General features: G+C 36.0%; 1 pseudogene; it reads left to right on the top strand.

The window, feature by feature from the left end:
* Window positions 1-946, top strand: LOC140510599 (non-selective voltage-gated ion channel VDAC2 pseudogene; annotated as a pseudogene).
* The last annotated feature ends 22,217 nt before the right edge of the window (window positions 947-23,163 follow it).

The following is a 23,163-nucleotide window of genomic DNA, read 5'->3' as shown; positions in this document are numbered from 1 at the left end:
TCGTACTTGCAGGAATGTGAGAGTCCATCAATGAGTATTCCTTCCTCATATGCTGACCTTGGCTGCCAGAGATATTTTCAACAAAGGATTTGGTTTTGGGTTGATGAAACTGTATGTGAAAACAAAATCTTGCAGTGGAGTGGAATTCTCATCAATGGATTCGTCTAATACAGACACTGGTAAAGTTTCTGGGACTTTGGAGACCAAATATAAATGGTGTGAATATGGTCTGACTTTCACAGAAAAATGGAACACTGATAACACTCTGGGAACCAAAATTGCAATTGAAGATCAGATTTGCTAAGGTTTGAAGTTGACGTTTGACACTACCTTCTCACCAAACACAGGAAAGAAAAGTGATAAAATAAAGTCTGCTTATAAACGGGAATGTATAAACCTTGGCTGTGACATTGACTTTGATTTTGCTGGACCTGCAACATATGGGTCAGCAGTTTTTGGTTATGAAGGCTGGCTTGCTGGCTACCAGATGACCTTTGATAGTACCAAGTCAAAGTTAACAAGGAATAACTTTGCAGTGGGCTACAGGACTGGAGATTTCCAACTACACACTAATGTCAATGATTGAACAGAATTTGGAGGTTCAATTTTTCAGAAAGTGTGTGAAGATCTTGATACTTCTGTAAACCTAGATTGGGCATCGGGCAACAAATGCACTCATTTAGGCATTGCAGCCAAATATCAGCTGGACTCCACTGCTTCTATTTCTGCCAAAGTCAACAATTCTAGTCTAATTGGTGTGGGTTATACTCAAACCCTGAGGCCTGGTGCAAAGCTGACCCTGTCTGCCCTGGTGAACAGGAAGAGCATCAATGCTGGAGGTCACAAACTTGGGCTTGCCTTGGAGTTGGAGGCTTAGTGCAATTAAAGAAACCTGTGGTGAAGGGATAGCTAGCAGAAGATTTGGCCTTAAAATGCATTTCCAATGTGACCAACAGGCTTTTTTTTTTTTTCTTTCAGAGGGATGATCTAAACAAGGAACGATCCAAACAAGAGCTGTATTTTAAATATTTAGACAGTTACTTGTTGGTTTCCAGTTAAATTGGTTATCTAGCTAGCTACCAATGCTGCAGTAGTGCAGTCACCTATACATTACTTAAATGTATTTAGCTGTTAAATGGCACTACCCACCAATAATGAAATAGATCTTTATGAAAACTGCAAAAAAATAAAATAAAATAGGAAAAGAAAAAAAGAGATATTTTACATTCTCTTCTATATTTTCATTATTTATATTTTACTTTATTATTTCTTGATTTCCTATAAATTCTTGGTCTTCTTCTTGCCCAGTTCTAATTTTCAAGGAATTGTTTTCTTCTGTAAGACTCTGCTTTTCCTTTTCTTATTGGTTGACTTTCTTTTCACAATCTTCTTGTTTTCCTTAGATTGTTCTTATTTTTTTTTAGTTTTCCCTTTATCTCTCTTATTTGATTTTTGAAGTCTTTTTTTAAAGTTTTTCTATGAATTCTTTTTGATCAGGTTACCATTTGGCATTACTCTTTGGGATAGAAAAAGATTTCTTTGTTCTCTTATCCTCCTCTGAAGAAGAAATGTGGTCTTCTCTATTCCCATACTAAGTCTATATGGTTGGTTTTTTTTTTCTCCTTTGCCCATGTGTGTTTTTTTTTTTTTTAATTTGTAGTAGCTCAGTTTTTATAATCACCTCTGGTCCTAGGTTTTGGGGAATGGTGCCTGTGGCCTCAGATCTTCTTTCATTTTTCAGCTCTGGAACTGGAACCAAGACCTTCAGCATCTTATAATGGTGTCCCTGCTCTATTGCTTCTGCACTCATTGTGCATGTGCTGGTTCCTTCTTGCCCCCAGGCCTATCTCCCCAGCACAGCTGGGTCTGGTGTTGTCAGCAGTGGTTCCCTCAATCTTTCCAGCTTAAATGCTGAACACCTTTAAAATTGTGTAATTGTCTGAGATACATGAAATGATTTTCCTCAGCAGAATCAGAGAGGTAGTGTGTGTAAGAGACAGGACTTGACTTTGTTGCCTGTAAAATCAACCCTGTTCACTATGATATGCCAATACTTAGCAAGACTAATTAATTAAAAATAGGAAGCTAAAGATAGGTCATTGTGAATAATCACCATCTATGAATATCTATAGCAATGAATCCATGTTCCCAGTTCACCTGACTTTGTCTTATTTATTTTCACATTATGAATTTAAAAAACTGATATTAAGGTGATTTCCTGGAAGGATTTTTAGGTGCCTTAGTCAAAAATGTCACTAGATTTTAAGTAGAAGATTTCCCCATATGGTAGGATGTGACAGAAATTTTGTTTTTCTTACACTACTTTTAAATAGACAGCATCAGCTTCATGCAATAGGGAACAATTAGATTAGGACTTTAGAAGTAAGGAAGACCAATAGGAGGAAGATAATGCAGCAAGCATTGAACAATTCTATTAGCATGCAAGTTAGACCCAACTGATTTGTTGCATATATTCTAGACTATAGGTTTGTCCCACTTATCAAGAGTCAAAGATATGCGTCAGAGAAAACTCTTAGAAATATCTAGTTAAATAAAGAAAATACAGCTATGTCTCTGTTAATACACATAATGAATCCCATAAAGTAGTTGCATTATTTGAATCCTCAGGTTATATTTCCATTGGGCTAGAACCAATTTCCATATTTTTATACAATGATAATTTCAAATAGTACGAATTTAAATGAATTTGACCATTTCATGGGATTTGTTATTCACATAAATTGGGAACTAGTAGTAATGTTGTGTAGTACTTTGTTTCAGGATTGAAACAGTGGTAAAATACCAATGTTGTTGAGTCAGTCAAGTTTGGGTCATTGAGGATTAGACCCACAGAATGAGTTTTCTATGCAAGTTACCCAAATTTCATAGTTTGTACCATTGGTTCAAAGGAAGTGGGGCAAAAGTTGGAGGATTAAATATTGAAGGTAAGATGATGCAGTAGAAATAAGAACTGTCTTGGAGTCAGGAGCTCAGGACTCTAGGCCCTAACACAGACAAGGTAGGTTACCAGAAACATACCATTATTTCCTCTCTGAGCTCAGATTTTTTTTCTTTTTCTTTATGAAATGAAAATAATAATAATCCTATTACTTTCCTCATTGTATTCAATCCATCTCAGTAGATATTTATTAAACCATGGTTATGCCCAAGGTATTTTTATGAGAAAATCAATTTTCAAATATCAAGGAGATCCAACACATCATCCATTATTACATGATGAAGTTTAGAATACTATGCGGACTACTGGGCTTTGAGTCAGGAAAAGCTTGAGTTCAAATCATATTTCTGTCAATAATGTATGACTTGGCAACTCATTCAACCCCTCTGCTCTTCAAGCACTTTAAGAATTTTCCATTAACCTATAAATGAGTTGTGATATGCATTGTTGGAGAGAATTGCCATACTGGGAATTGTCCACAAGGATGAAAGTACATTTCTTTTACATATGCATGTAATTATTATGATATCCAGGTATATAGCTATATGTGGACTTAAAGCAAGACTAAAACTGAAGTGTAAGGGACCTTCCATTTTAGGAGATTGTGTCTTTACTACACCTGAGTCTCTTTAATATTTCAGGAAAGATACTATGCCACATATACACACATGTATATATTGTACATGCCCACACGTATATACCTATATGTGTATAAACATGTATATATACATATGTGCATGTATACAACATATTCATAGGTGTATGTGTGTATAAATACACATATAATTCTCACCTTCAAGAAATAGGAAAAATAGCCTGTACATATAGAAATATGTAGAAAATATACACTAAATAAGTGGAAGGATGAAAAAAGTATCTTTAAATATCCATAATTTTTGAGATTCTAAATATGTAAAGTACTAGAGATGCAAATAGAAAAAAAAACTGGACATATAAGAGACTGGTGACCTGGCAGGGAGTGTTTAAGAAAGAGAAATCTGAGAAAATGCTGAGTGGAGCCACTGATATATACTTACCAGTAATAATAGGGTGTAATTGATTATTATTCTCCGAGCTTGATTTGGAAATATAGGTGAGGTAGAGATAAGGCTGAAAGAAGGGTGACATAACATGAAGATGACTGGGAAATAGCTTCCTTAGCACTAGTGCAGGCTAGGTAAGGTGAATGGTCACTTAAAAAAAAGGGTTGGATTAAAAATGTCAAATACTATGTTGATTATATACAAATAAAACTCTTAGGTATCATTGAGTAAAGACATCCTAAATTGAAAGAGCCAACATCTTGTTACCTAAATAAGTTTCTTTTGGGAAGATAATATTTGGTTTGTACTTGGCTGACATTTCCTAACTTTGTTTCTGAGCCTAAGGGAGTATATACTTCTTCAGATTTATAATAGTCGACTTCCCTCTGAGGAGTAGCGTGTTATGCTGATTATAGAAGCACTGTAAAATTATTTTCATGTGTAGATAGATTTTCATTTAAAGAAGTCTTTTATATGCACAGATATTACCTCTGATTCATCATTATGACCTCTACAATTCTTTCAATTAACCAAATTTCACTGAGTGAATGTTTTTCCACTACTTTGCTGCTCTACTCCCTCAATGTGTTCATAGTTTAACACCAATCTTATCCAAAAGCCTACTTTCCATATTCAGCTTAGTTTCCAGACACTTTAAATTAATCGAGTGGGTCAAGCCAAGGGCATATTAGCAGTTTTCCCTTGAAGAGAATGGTTTAAAACTCTGAACACACTGCGTGAGAGTAGTAAAGCTCTAAGTGCCTTCCTGAGTGAAACTTGGCTAATTACAGCAATTGTGGAGGTCACAAACATGGGAGTCAAGTTCACAGGGAAGCACAGATCCACAGTACTGATAGCGTTCACCAGCCTCTTTAGCAGCACCTCATAAAAATGTAAACCGATAAGAGCTCCATAGTCAAGGATGGATAATAGGTACTTCTGAACAACCTGCTTTCTTACAAAAACATTCATGTTGCTTCTTGATCTACATGATACTCATCATCTAGGGCCCCCAGTGGAGAGAATATAATTATGTTTACTAAAAGTCAGGCAATGATGTAGTCAGATTTCAAGACACTTAAAATATGTTAGAGAGAGCCAGCTGCTGCTTTAACTGTTAATGAACTCATAGGTTCCTACAATTTTGAAGATGCAACAAAATGTAGGCATAGAATTTCTTAAAAATAAAATTGAGGGTAAAACCCAAATGAATGTACATATTACCACAATATTATTTCATGGGTTGGGGGACATAATGATGGATGGTACTATTATATTTATATATGCCACAATCCATTACAATTCAGTAACTATTATATTTTTAAGTTTAGGGTAAAGTAGAAAATTCTTAACGAATTTTTGAAAATGCTCATCTACCTTTTAAGCAACTTCATCTTACTTCCCTTGTCACAATACCTCTCCTACCTGTGTGCCTCTTTACAAGAGTTCCGCTTCATCTGAGGCATTCTTTCTTATCTCCTTTCTCGTAGAACTTATAACTTCCTTCAAGAGACACCTCAGATGCCACCTACCCCATAAAGCTTTTCCTGAATCTGACAGTGTTCCTTGTCTCTAAAACTCCTATATGTAATTGTGTATTATATACTCTGCCTTTACTTATTTGTGTATATATCAGTAAATTTGTTTCCTGTGAGAAACCCATAAGTTCTTTTAAACCAGGGACTGCCTGGTTTAATCTTTGCAAAGTCGGTATGCACAAACCATTGCACAAAATGGGCAGAAAATATATTCCAAGGGTACTTTAAATGAAGATAATTATGATGAATTGTACTTGTAAAATAGAAGCAAAAAACATGCACAACCCACAGAATCAGAGAACCCCACACATGGAAGGAACCTTAGAGACTCAATTTCAATCATTATTTGTTCAGAAAATTTCTGTACTACATACTGACAGACCGCAATGTGACTTCTACCTGAAAGGCACCACTTGTATGAGTTTGTCCATTTCCTTTTGAGAAAGCTCTATATCCTGTTTGAACAAACTGCAAAAATGATGATCTCAGAATTTTAAAGAACTTTCAGAGGAATGTACTGAGAAGGGAATATTTGAATGGCAAACATCTATTTAAACCCCATGGAATAACTTCAAATTGGTTCCAGAATTGGGCACCTTGCAAAGTCTTATTACATTATGAATTCTTTGCAATGCAATAAATATTCACCAAATGCCCACTATGTGCAATTCATTTTTTTAAATGAAGCAAATATCTCTATATGAAGCAGCTTACATTCTATTGGGTCATGACTTCCTAACCATTGTACATACTACCATGTTTGGTGCAGTGCATTATGCATGCATGCTAAAGAAACTTCTTTTGAATGAATAAATAGAAAAGGGAATGAATGAGTAAATGAACAAGTGGATTGAGTGATAATAAACGACGGAATGGTTTTGGGGATAAGATTATCAGTAGGTTGTATATCAAGGCTTTTTTCAATATTCTCCATTATTTGAGTTAAATGGAAAACTGTCTCATAGTATGCCTCTATATGAACACTACCAGTATCAATAGGGACCCTGGCATACTCAGAAGGGCTTGCTGTAAAGGTTCTTATATATGCTTTTCTATTTTTTTAAATTTTTAAGTTTTTAAAAAATTTTAAAAATTAATTTATTAATTTTTAGTTATCTACATTTATTTCCACAAGGTTTTGAGTTTCAAATTTTCTCCCCTCCATCCATGCCAAGACAACATGCATTCTGATCACCACTTCCCTCAATCTGCCCCCCCTTCTATCATACCCCTTCCTTCCCTTATCCCCATCTCCCCTATTTTCTTGTGGGGCAAGATTTCTGTACCCCATTACCTATATATCTTATTTCCCAGTTTCATGTAAAAACAATGTTTAACACTTGTTTTCAAAACTTTAAGTACCAACCCCCCTCCCTTTCTCCCTCCCCACCCATCCCCAATGAGAAGGCAAGAAATACGGTATGTTATACATGTGTAGTTATAAAAAAAGACTTCCATAAAAGTTATGTTGTGAAAGACTATATTTTCCTCCATCCTATTATGTTCCACATTTATGATAATTAGCCCCTCTCCCATTTGCCCTCCCTTCTATCAGTTCCACACACACACATCCCGCTATTTCCTTCTCCCCGACTTTTCTATACTGTAAGATAGACTTTTGCAGCAAATTGAGTGTGCATGTTATTCCCTTCTTAAGCTATATGTGACGAAAGTAAAGTTGATTTTTTGCCTTTCACCTTCCCCCTCTTCCCCTCCAGTGACAAACCTTTTCTTTCCTCTTTTATGTGGGAAATAATTTGCCCCATTCTATTTCTCTCTTTCTCCTCCCAATATATCTGTCTCTCACTGTTTAATTTTATTTTTTTAGATATCATCCCTTCCCATTCATCTCACTCTGTGCAGTGTGTGTGTGTGTGTGTGTGTGTGTGTGTGTGTGTGTGTGTGTGTGTGTGTAGTCCCTCCAACTACATAAATACTGAGAAAAGTCTCAAGAGTTACAAATATTATCTTTCCATGTAGGAATGTAAACAGTTCAGCTTTAGGAAGTCCCTTAGGATTTCTCTTTCCTGCTTACTTTTTCATGCTTCTCTTGATTCTTGTGTTTGACAGTCAAATTTTCTATTCAACTCTGGTCTTATCATCAAGAATGCTTGAAAGTTCTCTATTTCGTTGAAATTCCAAATTTTTACCCTGAAGTATTATTCTCAGTTTTGCTGGGTAGGTGACTCGATTTTGTTTCTAACTCCTTTGACCTCTGGAATATCATATTCCAAGTTCTCTGATCCCTTAATGTAGAAACTGGTAGATCTTGTGTTATCCTAATTGCATTTCCACAATACTTGAATTGTTTCTTTTTGACTGTTTGCATTATTTTCTCCTTGACCTGGGAGCTCTGAAATTTGGCTATAATATTCCTAGGAGTTTTCCTTTGGGAATCTCTTTCAGGAAGAAATTGATGGAGTCTTTCAATATTTATTTTACTCTCTGATTAGAGAATATCAGGGCATTTTTGCTTGATATTTTCTTGAAAGATGACGTCTAGGCTCTTTTCTGATTTTATCATGATTTTCAGGTAGTCCCATAATTTTCAAATTGTCTCTCTTAGATTTATTTTCCAGGTCAATTGTTTTTCCAATGAGATATTTCATTTCTGTTATTTTTTTATTCCTTTGGTTTTGTTTTATAACTTCTTGGTTTTTCATAGTCATTAGCTTCCATCTACTCCATTCTAATCTTTAAGCAATTATGTTTTTTGGAAGCTTTGGATGGAGGCGCTTTGGTTTTGTTGACTTCTGTTTGCATGTTTTGGTCTTCCTTGTCACCAAAGTAAGTTTGATTCTTTTCCTAGTTTTTGCTCATTTCCCCAGCCATTTACTGGACTTTTGAGCTCTTTGTCAAGGTGATTCTCTGTTTCTAGTTGGTGGGGGGCTATGCACTGTCAGCCACTCCATCCCCCCACAATCTATTGGCTTAAATCTCCAGAAACAATGGCTGTGGCTGCCCTTGCTGCTGCTGTTTCTGTTTCTGGGTTCCTCTGCCCCCTCCTCCCTTTGCCTCCCTGGATCTGGGGTCAGATAACACTACTCTCTCACAGAGGTCCCACGGGTTTTATCCACTGACCTTGCAATTTGTCCTCAGCGTTTTCAGGTGGTGAAGTCTGGAACCCACCGCAGATGGAAAAGATTCGGTCCCCCCAAGGCCAGCTCAGGTTCCCTCTGTTCGGGCATGGCCCATACTGAACTGAACTCTGCTTCCACTGTGGTGTGATAGATATTTCTTGGGGAACTTCCAAGTTGTGTTGAGCTAGAGATTTGCTTTGCTCTGCCATTCTGTGGATTATGCAGCTCCAGAATTCATTTAGAGTCATTTTTATGGGTATTTGAGTTTGGGGAGTGCTCTAGAAAGTCCATGTTGCTATTCCACCATCATTGCTCCACTCTCTATATCTGCTTTTATAAAATGGAAAGCAATATTAAGAGGGGTAAACAATCATACTTTAATTACATATATCAAAAGAGAAAATACAAACAAGAACAACAGAGTTTCCAATTGTCTGATCATAGACAATACATGTATCATTACAATAGAGAATAAACGTGTTTTCAAAGCTGGGCTTCTTAAAACATCTACCCAGAGTCTCATCTGGCACATGAACCTTCTTCCAGAAACTAAGCCCCAAAGCAAAAGCTCACCTTGCAGTATATATACTCTTTTCAGAGTAGGAGGGCAAAATTCCTTTTGACACAGTGCCTTATTCAATTTCAGTAGTCTTGGTACTTTACTGAAAGCTATATGACAATAATTTCCAGGAACTGAAATTACATACTTATGCTAGTAACAAAATTGATGATTGCTAAAAGTTCAATGAATGAAAGTTGCAAAGAAGTGTCATGCTAATCAAACTACCACAAATTACTTTATAGATCAAGAAAAAAATAATAAGAAAATTCATCTGGAAAAACAAAAGATCAAGAATGCCATGGGAATTAGTGAACAAAATTGCAGAGGAAGGTGACCTATTTGTACCAGATCTAAAAGGACATAAAAAAGTGAAAGTCACCAAAACTATTTTGTACTAAGAAATAGAATGGTAGATCAGTGAAATAGGTTAGGTACACAAGACACAGTAGTTAAGGACTATTGTCACCTGTTGTTTGATAAACCCAAAGATTCCAGACTGTGGGGAAGTAATTAACTATTTGATGAAAACTTCTGGAAATTTGGAAAATATTATGGCAGAAACTATGCATAAAACAACATTTCACACCCTATACCAAGAGAAGGTCAAAATGAGTACAAGATTTAGACATAAGGGATGATAACATAACCAAATTTTGAAAGCAAGATATTGTTTACCTGTCAGATCTATGTAGGAGTGAAGAATTTATTACCAAACCAAATGTGGAGAGCATTATTAAATACAAAATAGATAATCATGATTACACTAAATTAAAAAAAAAACTTCACAGGTAAAATCAATGCAACCAAAATTAGAAGAAAAAAAAGCCGGCAAATATTTTTTACAGTCACTCTTACTAATAAAGGTCTCTTTTCTCAAATATAAATAGAACTAAGGCAATTCTATAAGAATATAAGTCATTTCCCAATTGATAAATGGCCAAAGGATGTGAACAGACAGTTTTCTGATGAAGAAATTAAAGCCATATAAAAGTCATATAAAATGTTCTAAATCATTATTGATTAGAGAAGTACACTGTGAGGAATCACCTCACACCTATTAGATTGGCTAGGTATATTATGTGTGTGTATACACACACACACACGCACACACACACACACACATACATATAGTGTGTGTGGTATTTGATCTAGCCATACCACTACTAGGTTTTTATTCCAAGAATATAATAAATAAGGAAATAGGACCCACATTTACAAAAATATTTTCAGCAACTTTTTTTTTGCGGTGTCAAAGAATAAGAAATTAAAGTGATGCTCATAAATCGGGAAATGCCTGAACAAGTTGTGTTATATGAACGCAATAGAAAACCACTGTGATATAAGAAATTATGAGCTAGCCGGTTTCATAAAAACCAGGAAAAATTTACACGAATTGATGCTAAGTTGAGTAGAACCAGAAGAACACTGAGCACAACAACAACAACATTATACAATGATAAACTGTGATACACTTAGCTCTTCTTAGCAGTACAATGACCCAAGAAAATTCCTAAAGGCTTGTGTCCGAAAATGGTAACCGCTTGCAGAGAAAGAACTGCTCATTCTGAGTGGAGATTGAAGCCACTGTTTTTGGCTGATTATTTTTTTTCCTTTCTCATCATTTCCTCCTTTTCTTCAGATTCTTCTTTCAATAATGTGGAAATATGCTTAACGTGATTGTACATGTATAGCTTACATCAGATTGTTTACTGTCTTGGGGAAGGGGAGGAAGGAGAAAGGGTGGGAGAAAAATGAATGTTGCAAACTATTTTTGCATGTATTGCAAAAAATACTATTAAGGAAATTTTGTCATTTACTGCCTATGTGTTGTCTTGTGAAGAAGTGGGTTCACCCTCATTAGATCTAAAAGCTGGATGACGACTCATTTGTTGTTCCTAGAGGGGAATTTTAAGCTGCCTTCTAATTGAGATCATGTAGAATTACATATACATACATACATATCTGTGAATGCATAAATTTTTTCTCACCTGCTATATATAATGTGTGTATATAGTAAATAGGAAGCTCAAGATGTCTTTATTTTCAATTAATGTATGCCCTCTTGCACAGTGTTTTTAAGCACCTTGTTTTTAATTATGTCCAAAGACCTCAGCATAAAATTATTGAATATCTTTCTTAAAATGGCAAAAAATATAATCTGCTCAATGGTCTGAGAAGAGATATTGGTTCTGTGTAATATTCATTATTTCATATTCTACTTGAAAACCATATTATTAAAAGTGGAAGTGGTGCCATATTCAGAAGTCTTATGTAATAATTATTACCTGATCAAAATATTATAATGGGAATTGTTTTTCCCTGTAGGTGCTGAGATTTTCCAACACATAGAGTTTGGTATCACTACTACTAAATTTCTGGCCAGTGTCTCTTATGTTGGTGTTCTCACATTATTACTTCCTGAAATCTCTGAGGACAAGATACTAAAATGATTACACTGAAACTATATTTTAGATGTTGGAAAGACATCTAATTCCCTCTTGCTATTTTACTGCAGTGCAGAGGAAAATGATGAGTCAGGGGAAAACATAGTTCTTTTTGTAAGTCTATTCCCAACAGTTCATGAAATTTCTGAAGGTCTAGGCCAGCTGTGGGTTCCAGTAAAGGCTCCTAGGGGACTCAAAATAGAGGCTACCTTTCAACAGAATATTGGTGTAGGTATCCTGTTGACCTTTAGAACAATTCTTAGGCTAGACAAAACCTTGACATCGGCATACATTAATGCTGACTCACACCATAAGACTGTTTCAGATGAAAGTTCTGGGTTGCAGGCAAATGACAGGCATATTTTAGCATTTGGATTTTAGACATTCATCTTAATCTCTGAATTCATAGCCATTGTGGAGTGAAGGGGTCAAGATAGAATCAATTGTAACAACTTTTAAGAGTATTTCTTTTAGGCTTTAGACTAGCTTTTCCCTTGAATAAGAATTCATTACAATTCTTTGGATATATATTGAATATATATATCACTGGGGAGCACTGGGGAGATGCAAAGATAAAAATGGAAAAATCTCTGCATTTGTGATTGTTATCTCTTGAATTTTTATTAAATTTTATTTCACTTTTTAAATACACAAAATTGCATAAATATGTTTTGAAACAGACCAATTACATTGAAATACAGTTATCAAAATAGGCAGGAAGGAATGGAGGAATGAAGGAAAGGAGGAAGGAAGGAAGGAAGGAAGAAAGGAAGGAAGGAAGGAAGGAAGGAAGGAAGGAAGGAAGGAAGGAAGGAAGGAAGGAAGGAAGGAAGAAAGGAAGGAAGGTCCACTGTTTGGATTCTGATTCTGACACTCATTAGTTGTTTGACTACTCTCTATGATGTTTACATTTTTTAGGAAACAGTGATAGTAATACCCAAAGAAGGTACTTCACAGGATTGTCATCAGATTCCTTAATATTGCATATGTCACTTTACCAAACTGCATAAATGCCCGTTTTAGTGGTGGTGGTGATAGTAGCAGTAGTAATAGTTGTTGTTGTACATAATAGTAAAACATCAAAGCAAAAAAATTGACTGATTTAACTATGAGTGCAAATCCAGGTTTTGTCATTTGATACCTATGTGATGTTTGGAGTTACTTATTTGCCCTGAATTGTAGAGTGAGAGGGTGAGATTATATGACTTGAGAAGTCAGCACCTTCTGATTCTAAATGCATAATCCTATGAATAAGTCAAAGAAAAGCACTCCAAAGTAACTTCTGAAAAATATTCCTCCCCTACTCCACCCTTTGCACTAACAAATAAGCAAATCATAAAAAAAGAAGTAGAGAGTACTATGATTCTGACCATTAGAAGGGAAACTCTAGTTAATTAAGTGCATTCCTTTGTGTAGAAAATAAATGCCAGATAAAACAAAAGCAGTATCATGTAGGCATTCCAAATTGGCTATGGAACAACAGTGTCATTGTTCCCCTAAACTTTGTTCTCAAAAGGCAGAAAGACATGCCTTTGAATTAAACACTGACGTAGGTTCTTCCATTATATGCATATGTATGTCCTTATTAAGTCCTTGGTCTACTGGAGTATTTACTAAGATAGAACAATAAAGCAGGAATAAATCTAAGGAATCTTGTCCAGTTGTTGAAATATTTGACATTAGGTAAAAGACTGTGTTAAGCTTCTAAGAAATATTCTTAATGTGTTTAAGGAAATTATCAATTTTTAAAGGAAAACACGTGGAATGTTGCTGACCTTGTTCCTCTCTCTCTTTTGTAGAAAAAACAATTCAGATTAATGAAAGGGAAAAATATGAGGAAACCAAATTCTATCATGTATCTGCATATATAATATTATTTAACTCTCACTTGGAGGGGAAGGCTGATCTGGACCTTCAATTTCACTGATATAGAGAAATCGCAGAGAAGATATTTCCTTTTCTAAGCCTCCTCAACACCTGCTCATTCTTAAAATACTATCAGGATTGCAAAACTAATGCGTGTAAGACATCAGATTTAAAGCCAAATATTCTAGACTTCCAATTTCAACTTCCATGTTGAATAAAATATTAAGCTTAAAGTCAGGAAGTCATGAGTTCAAATCTAATTTCAGATACTTACTGGCCATGTGACCAGGACTAAGTAACCTAACTTCTGTATGCTTTAATTTTCCCATCACCTGCACAGGTGGCACAGTGGATAGAATGCCAGATCTGAAGTCAGACTCATTTTCCTAAGTTCAAATCTGGTCTCAGACATGGACTAGCTATGTGACAATAAACAAACCACTTAAACCTGTTTGCCTCACTTTATTCATCTGTAAAATGCCCTTTAAAAGGAAAGGACAAACACCTCCAATATCTCTACAAGAAAACCCCAAATGGGGCAACAAAGGGTTGGTCACGAATGAACAACAACAACAAAAATGGAGATAATAATAATACCTTCTAGGTTGTACAGTGGATAGAGCAGTGGATCTGGAATCAATAAGATCTGAACTCAAATCCAACCTTAGACACTTAATATATATGTGACCCTGAGAAAGTCACATAGCCTTGTTTGTCTCAATTACTTCATTTAAAAACTGAACTGGAGAAGGATATGGGACAACCACTCCAGTATCTTTCCCAAGAAAACCCCAAAATTCATTAAAAAAAAAAAATGAACACAACTGAAATAACTAAACAACATCGTGTTTTTTTTTTTAAATAATGTATGATAGTATGTGTAAAGGACTTTGAAAACTTTAAGCACTATATAAATGCTACCCATTATTATCATTATTATATGAATATCTCTATGTGTCAAGAAGAAGCATTATTGAGTCATCCAGCATTAATAATGGACCTGTGTAAGGGTAATTTAAATGGGAAGATTTTTCCCATTCATTCATAGGCCCATGTGACCTGCCTGGGTCACATGGAAGACTGAATCATGTGCGTCTAAATCACATGGAACTGGAAGGGATGGAGCAGGAAGAGGTAGAACTAGAGCAGACCTAAGAGAAAATTAGTGAGAGAGCAATCAGAACTGAAGGCTGTGGGCAAGCCCAGAGCTGGCTGTGAGTGTGAGAAGGGCATTTTGTTTAAAGGAGCTTGTTTGTGATTTTTTAATGGAGCTATTTTGTGGGAAGCCTAGCAGGTGGATGGCTTGGAGAGGGTATTGTGCTCTGCATTGTTACTATGCATAGATTTTTGTTACTGTGATGGATATGGCTTTCTGGTGTCTGAATAAATGTTTTGATTCTGTCCTCTAGGTGGAGAGTCTGTAGCATTTCATGATTCAGAATTTACAGGATATTCATGGCCACTGTAGGAGCTGGGAATATCGTGTTTGGTGCTACAACACGCTATATGAAGGGCCCAGTAGTAAGTGTTAGATTGTGTATGTGTGTGTCTGTGTGCATATGCATCTATGCAATAAACATCTACACCTATTCCTATAAATTCATATATGCATATACAAATATGTACATAACATTTGCAAATAGAGGGGTAATTTCTTTTTAGTTCAAATATCTACACTTATACTTCAAAATTTAACTAGATTCGTGATCTCATCCATATGCAAACTGCTTCCAATATTACATATTCAGTCTTCCCATTTCTGATCATTCTTTGACATCCTTATCTATCTCCTCCACATATACTCCTTGGAAGATATTTCCCCAGTGATTCTTGACATTCTGAGAAATTGTTTAGTACTCCTCCTATGCACTTCTTATCTTGCTATCTTCTTTTATCATGCAAACAATATTTTTTAGAAAAATTCTTCTACTTTTTTTTGTTACACACAAGCCATCACTGGTAATATTTTGGAGCCTAATTGTACCCAACATATATCTCTCCATGGTTAATATGGCAACCATCAACTTAGTCTGCATGATTCTAAGCCACAGTGTTGCAGAGCAGGATATTTTAGTCGGGTTGGGGGAAAGTGTTGTTGTGTCATTGGGAAAACTGAGATGGTTCACAGTTACATATAATTTTCCAATATCATCCAAACAACATTCTTGCTCATATCCAATAATGGGCCTGGACAAAAGAGATTATTAATCCATTTTTCTCTCTTGTCTGTCTGTGTGGATTGTTACAGCCAATCTATTTTTTTTTTTTTGAGTCATCATAGACTTCATGGAGAAAGGTCTGTATCCTTGGAGGTAGAGGGATCTTGATGTCAGCATTATAATGTCTCACACAAAGAAGAGTATCTAGAAGACCATACTAACTATCAGGAATCCCTCTTCCTTTTCAACACTGCACAACATATCCTCTCAAACAGAGGTATTTATATTTTCCTGGTAAGCAGGTAAGTATGCCTCCTTGTTTTATTTCCTACTTGGTATAAGAAGAGGATCTTTGAATACAATCAACCCCATGAATGCATCTATCAAAGGATCTTTTATTACCTTAATATGTATAATAAGCATGAAAGATATTTAGCTTGAAAGGCCCCGTTTTTCCTTAAAAAGTCAAATTCAAATAAATCCAACTCAGTAATATTCAGTCATGTTAGATGCAAATCATTGTATTAGGTACTGCTAGCAATAGAGAGATAGAAATAGAAAGTGGTCTGGTTGATTCAGTTTGACAAACTGCCATTTTTATGCTAGGTGTCTCTTTTAGCCTCCCCTCTCTAGCTCTTGACCACCAGTACTCTAGCTTTCTACGTGTAGCTCTAGGAATAGTAATTAAATTCACACTACCATTCTGGACATGTTAATTAATTCACTAACAAGGGAGTGGTAGTGGTAGTGAGTAGACATGACTGAGGGAAGGTTAATATTTTTTTCCTAGATCCTTCACGACGTCATATGAGCTTATAGCACACCACACTAAATTTTAATCAGGAAAACCAAGAACAAATCACAATGAATCATTTCTCCAGCCCAGGGTAGCTTAGGAAGATAGAGAGGTTTGTGGAGACTAAAGTGAGGACTGGTCAAGAAGGAAATAAAAAGGCATCAACTGGACAGAGGCAGCAGCAGTGGTAGTGGGAAATTTTCCAGTGCCCAGAGAAAATAAAGGACCTGAATAGCATGGCGAGGTGTCTCAGCAGAAAGGAATCCCAGGATACTCCTGCACTAGCACTAGGAACAGAAATGGTGCCATCTGGCAGCTCTGTCACCCATTATCCAGTCTCAGATAACAATTCCAGGGCATAGAGGAGTGGTCATGAGTGAACAGGGGGCCCTACATGTATAAGCCACAAGGGACAAGTTCCAGAAACATAGATGTGTGGCTCTGTGACTAGGAACAGAGTGGAATTATCTTATAATTCTACTTCCCATCCCTGACACATGACTGATCATGATACCCTTTCCTTGCCACTATTCTGCCATTTTCATTGTCTTCCCTTTTAGAAATGTGATCTCCTTGTGGGTATCTATCTTGCCTTTTGTATGTGTGTAATTGAAGATTAGCACACTATGAAGCACATAGTAGGTGCTTATATTTTTTTCATTTCCAAAATAAAAATCTAATCGTACAATAATATGTAATCACCCCCCTGACCTCCACTCCAATTCCCAAGGAGGCCTCCTCTCACAACCCAGATTTATAGAGATTTTTAGTTTCTACTTAGACATACCCAGCAATATCAACAAACGCCTTGTGATGGAAGCAATATCCTAAAGCCTGGTCTCATACATATTAGGCTTGTTTTTCCCTTAAGGGGTACTGAATCAGGCTCTGTCCTCATGGAAAATCTTTTCTATCGTTTCACTAGCCTTCCCCTCCTGTGGCTGAGTAGAACTCTGTTTGATAACTCCTATCTCTTCTATGAATATGTCATTTAATTTTAATATTGAACCTAAGGTAATAGACTAATCTGATCAATTTTGTCCTACATAATTTCTTGTGTATTAAGTTCAGGTCTGAATGGTACTGTTTAAGGTAGGGGCATTGAGAAGCTGGAGAGTGTAAAAAAGAGAAAACAAGATGTTGATGGGATAAGAGATTGTGCCATATAAAGACTGGTAGAAGTAACAGAATATGTTGCCTGGAGGCTTGAAGGATCCGTTAGGTAGAATGCAATAGCTATGTTTCAGTATTTTCAGGTGTGTCACTTGGAAGGATGCAAATTGCTTTCTTTGGTCCCGGAGGACAGAACCAAGAGAAATGTGTGAAAGTTAGCTAGCAGTAGATTAAAACTCAGTGTAAGTCAAAACTTCCTAACAATTTAAGTTGTCCAAAACGGGAAGGGGAAGGTCTTCAGGCAGAGGTTAGATAGCTACGTCAGGAATATTGCACAGGGGATTACTCTTAGGGAATAGGTTGGACTACAGGACCTCTATGGTAACCTAAACTCCCGCCACTAAATCTAAAATCAGATTCAAAATCTACAGCTGAAAGGAACCCCATAACCAATGCATTCCAAATTCACTTCCTCATTTTACAGATGAGGAAGTTGACATCCAGTGAAGTTTAAATTATGCAGTATCTCACAAATATGATATGTCAGAGGTGGGATCTGAAATCATGTCTGCTAATTCCAGTCATTGCTTTTTTCACTGTACTGTACCATGCCCCTTATGTGATTTTCCTGTCATGAAAGGCATGACTTTCCTCTATTCCTTTGCCTCACCCTACTCCCTTGTCTCTGTTAAAATCCACTCAGTGTCACTTCAGCCAAAAGGTAAGCTTCTAGGGTACTGTAACAGCAGGCAATGTAGAATCTTTTGTTGTTTTTCTGGATTGAATTTTAGCCAATCAGACATAATGTAAGTGGGCTCTAACCAATCTGATACATACATGTGGGATCAGCTCAATCAGATATGTTCTTGTGGGCTCTAGCTAATCAGATGCTATAGATAAACAATGAGTCCATGTTGAGGAAGCAGGTATGAAGGGAGCCAGTGTTGAAGGGGTAAGCCAACATTGAAGAGAAGAGACCCTAGAGGAGACCTCTGAGAGCTGGGAAAGGAGACATCTGGTGGCAGAGACTTGCTGAAGGCGCCTCCAACTTTGAAAGTGTATACAACTGCCAGGCAGAAACTTGTCCATGAGAAGGAAGCTTACTCCCTTTTGAGAGTTGTTAAAGTGAACTGAACTGTTATCACAGAGCCTCTGAACTTTGGAGGTGAATTGAGACGATGGTGCTGTTGGTTAATGTTAGTGTTGTTGTCATGGAAAGAGTCATGGAATTTGGAAGTCAACCTGGGGTAAAAAGGAAAAAGAACTTTACTTGGACACTTGGTATTAATTAAGGAGATTGTTCTTACTGTGACCTAGGGGAAGATGGTGTGGTATTTTGAAAGAGGATTTTACTTAGTATTGACTAAGGATGTTGTTATGAAATGTTATGTTTTACTTTTTTGAATAGTGTTTACTTTATTACTAAATAAATAGAGAGTTCATTATGGTGATTAGACCCCTGAAATTATTCACAGCAGCAGTCCTCAGCTGCGCTGCCATTATTGGTGTTACAGGTATTTTCACTCATCTGTAATCCACAACACACACACACACACACACACACACACACACACACATGAATTTTTCTAAGTTTAGTCTTAGCCGCGTAACCTCTGTGTCCCTTAATCTAGTGGAGAAGGAAATGGCAAACCATTCCAATATCTTTGTCAAGAAAACTCAAAGGACAATACGGTCCCCAAGGACATGAAGAATCAGATATAATTGAATGAATGAAAAACAAGATCATAATTTAATCCTCCAATACATGATTTATTTTTTTTGATAAGGGAAGTAGTGAGTTGCTATACAAAGATTATTGACTCTGTAGTCTGGGAACCGGGATTCAAATCCCACCTCTGACATTTAATAGATTGTAACCTTGGGAATGCTGTTCAACCTTCATGAGCCTCATCTGTAATGTGAGAGGATTGGACTAGATTATCTCTAAAGCATAGTATAGCCTTGATCTATAATCCTGGACTATTTGGAACAACATATAATTAGACAACAACATACAGTTAGGAAATACCATACAAATAGTTTCACAAAATTGAGTTTGACTATATATAGGTTTAAATAACTCCAGTATCCAAGTTGAGTAGAAAGAATCAAGGATTTCTACAAATAGTTAAACCATAACCTGTACATTTTGCATATCATATATAAAGTAGATTGAGAAATGTCCCCTAGGATTTCAGAGCTATTCTATTTCTCCATTTCCCCAAATCACTGAAGCGTTTTACACAGAGCACCAGAAAACATGCCCCAGGAAGGTGCCAGGGGAGTAGTACTTGGGGAACTTTTGAAGAACTGAGAGCCAAATGCAGTAACTTCCAGCTGTCCCTGGAACGCCAAGCAGATCTTTTCTACAGTGTCTCCTTCCTGTGCAAATGAGTTCCATACCCTCATGAGAATGGACTACTAATGGGAAGCTGAAGAGAAATTGGATCACCCCATTTGAGGTTATATGTTAATATTCTACATTAATGTTAAAGCGTATAATTGGAGCAAGATGTGGAACAGGTCTTTTTTTTTTCTTATAGGTAAACTTGTATGTGAGTTTATGCACAAATTTTCTTTTAAAAAATAAATTCATTAATCTTTAACAAGATTTTTACTACAAAAAGCAATGGTAAAGTATAAAACCCATTACTGAAGACCCATTTAGTTATTACGAGATTTCCTTTTGGGGGTTGGTGGGGATGGGGTGTGGGAGAGCTGTTCTGCTGCTTTAAAAGAAAAAGAAGGTTAAAGATTTCTAACAAAGTTATGAGAATTGTACTTCTATGCAAAACCTCAAACAATTAAGGATGCTTTTTATGAGTCCATTTTCCTCTCATCCTCCAATTTCCTTGTCTCTTTGTATTGACACTAAAATGGAGCATGAGCATCTTTCGCTTTGGGCTATCTGATACTTTGTCAACTGCATTGCAAACTGGTGATGCAATTATAATGATTTAGGGTCATAGACTCTGGTTAGACTTTTAGAAACTTATTTTCATAGGAAAAAAATTGCATCATTTTATTAAAATTATGAGTTTCACCAAAATGTGAAATCTGAGGCAGTATAGCATTGGGGGCTGTTATTTAATAATTCTCTAAATAATTAATTATACACTCATTTCCCTTAGAAGCCATGTGTCAAAATGAACTTTCCTAAAGAGGCTTGAGGATGAATCACTGTTTTTGCCAGAAAATTAGTAAATTATGCTCATATTGAAGTTGACTCATCACTAGGCTATATTAGTGCACAAGTAAGGAGGCTCAACTCTTGTTTTCAACAGGTACAGAAATTTTATCTGAAAACGTTGGCAAAAGTGAAGAGACATGAAATGGAAACATTGCCTAGACAGCGCTGAATGAAAGCATGAGCAAAGAAGAGGATGAAATTTCGTACACCATCTTTGATGACTCATGTTTAAATAATCTTCTATGTTGCGGCTACAGTACACTTTCTTAAACCCTGTGTTTTAGATCTTTATTTTATGAAGTGTACATTGTTTCTATCTTCTTTTTGTCTGTTATATATTGTTTATGTTAATTCTTTTTAATTTAATTAATATTTATTGATAGTCTACTATTCTATGGGACAGGTATGTTGCTCAGAATTGAGTACATACTAAGATAAAAAAAAATAAAAGTCTCTGACTTCAAGGAACTTACATTTTATTCAAGAAAACAAGAATTCAACAGTTAAGATGATAAAATATATGAAACAAATAAATATAATTTTGTTGCTAAAAATAACTCACATGAAGTATGGGATTAGAAATGGAATCCTGTGGGAGGTGCCACCAGAACTGAGAAAAAATGGATGGAAAAAATTAATTCTACCAGGCAGTGGAAAAGAAGGGGAGCATTATACGCATGAGGGATGGCCTGCCCACCTTAGCAAAAAACAAATAAACAAAAAAACCAAGAAAATCAAAATCTTAGTTTGATATGCAATTTTGAGGAAGATAAATGAAGTCTCACACTATAGTGACATAATTAAAATGTTTATTGATAGTATATGAACTAATTTAGAGGAAACACTCATACAACATAATACATAGTTATTCTATCTCAATAGAAATCCAGGTCTCTGCATTGGCATGGTTTCAGGAAAATGCAACCCAGGCAACCAGTCTGCACATGTTAGGGAATGTGTGGCTTTACACTGATAGAGAAAGAAAACTAGGGCCTCTTTGAAATGCATCAATCTTGGGCAAGTCAGATAAGGCTAAACTTAACAGAACTTAGAATTCTTTTGGAATAAAAGACTTTACTTACACATAGTCAATAGGCACTCTGTGGTATCTGAATATGAACCTTATTTTTGGGAATCTAACTATCTTTTATCACAAAGTTCTCAGCAAAGGAGGGCAAAACAGGAAAAAGTGACAATTCCAAATTTGTTCATATGTGTGATTCATAGTTATTCTTAATTATCATCATAGATTATTGGATTACTGCATCTCCAATAAACTTTGCTATATATGGTAATCATTAGAGCTGACTAAGAACACTGGGACAGGCTGAAATAGTTTCCCTTTCTTTTTGCTTCTAATTTTTTTTAATTCCTAAGATCAAACTTTCTCCTGGAAGTCTTTCTTGATTCCCTTTAATACAAATGTTGATCCCACTCCCATCCAATATTTCCTGTATAAAGCTCATATACGCATAGTTTTAATTTTTGGGGGTTTTTTTGCATGTTGTCTCATTCATTAGTTCTTTGAAAGAAGAGATTATCTTTAGCCTTTCTTTATATTCCCCAGTACCTAGCACAGTGCCCAGCACGTAGTAGATACTTGAATAATTATTTACTGACAGCCTCAGAATCATATACATAAAACCTTAAATTATCAACAGAAAGCTAAACAATTTGATCTGGCATGGTCTAGAAAAAAAAAAAAAAAGACAGCCAGATCTGGGATCAGAGAACATGTACCCCACCTCCAATACTTAGTAACTGTGTGACCTTGAAAAAGTCCTTTTTTCCTTTTCTTTAAACTGAAGAAACTGAATTATAGGATCTTTAAGGTTCCTTGCAAATCTAAAGTGTAAGTTCAGATGCCTAACATATGTAGAGGCATATTCCAGGCACTGGAGACAGAGAATTTAGAAAACACAGTCTTACATCCCTGTGTTCATTAGTCCAGCCACACCTTCTTGTGCTGTTGACTGTTTTCCTCATTCTCCCATACAGCAGCTACTAACTACTTACTTTCCCACAGAGCTATAGGGTTTTTTTTTCTGCATTTTTAAACAGTTTGTAGATGCCAGGGATGCCAAAATACTGTGCAGACAAAAATGAGTAAAAGAAATAAAAAAAATTTCCATAATATGTTAAGGTTTATAAAGTACTTTCTTCACAACAACCTTAAAATATGCATTACAAGCACTATTTTCCAGGTTTTATTTTATTTTTTCATCTGAAAAGAAGAATTTTAAGAGGATGAGCAGAGGGACATGAATAGATACATAAATGAGCAGCTCAGTCTGGGAATGGACTGAGATTTATACAGGAAAAGCAGTCACCAAACGTGCTGCTATGATGATGTGTTGCTTTGTATCCCTGAGTGTAATTTTCAGGTGCCCCCTCAGCCCTTGGTCAGTGTAGG

This window comes from Notamacropus eugenii, chromosome 6 (assembly GCF_028372415.1).
Source record: "Notamacropus eugenii isolate mMacEug1 chromosome 6, mMacEug1.pri_v2, whole genome shotgun sequence".
Lineage (NCBI taxonomy): Eukaryota > Metazoa > Chordata > Mammalia > Diprotodontia > Macropodidae > Notamacropus > Notamacropus eugenii.
Note: the sequence above shows the minus strand (reverse complement) of the source record. Positions and strands in the feature narration are given on the sequence as shown.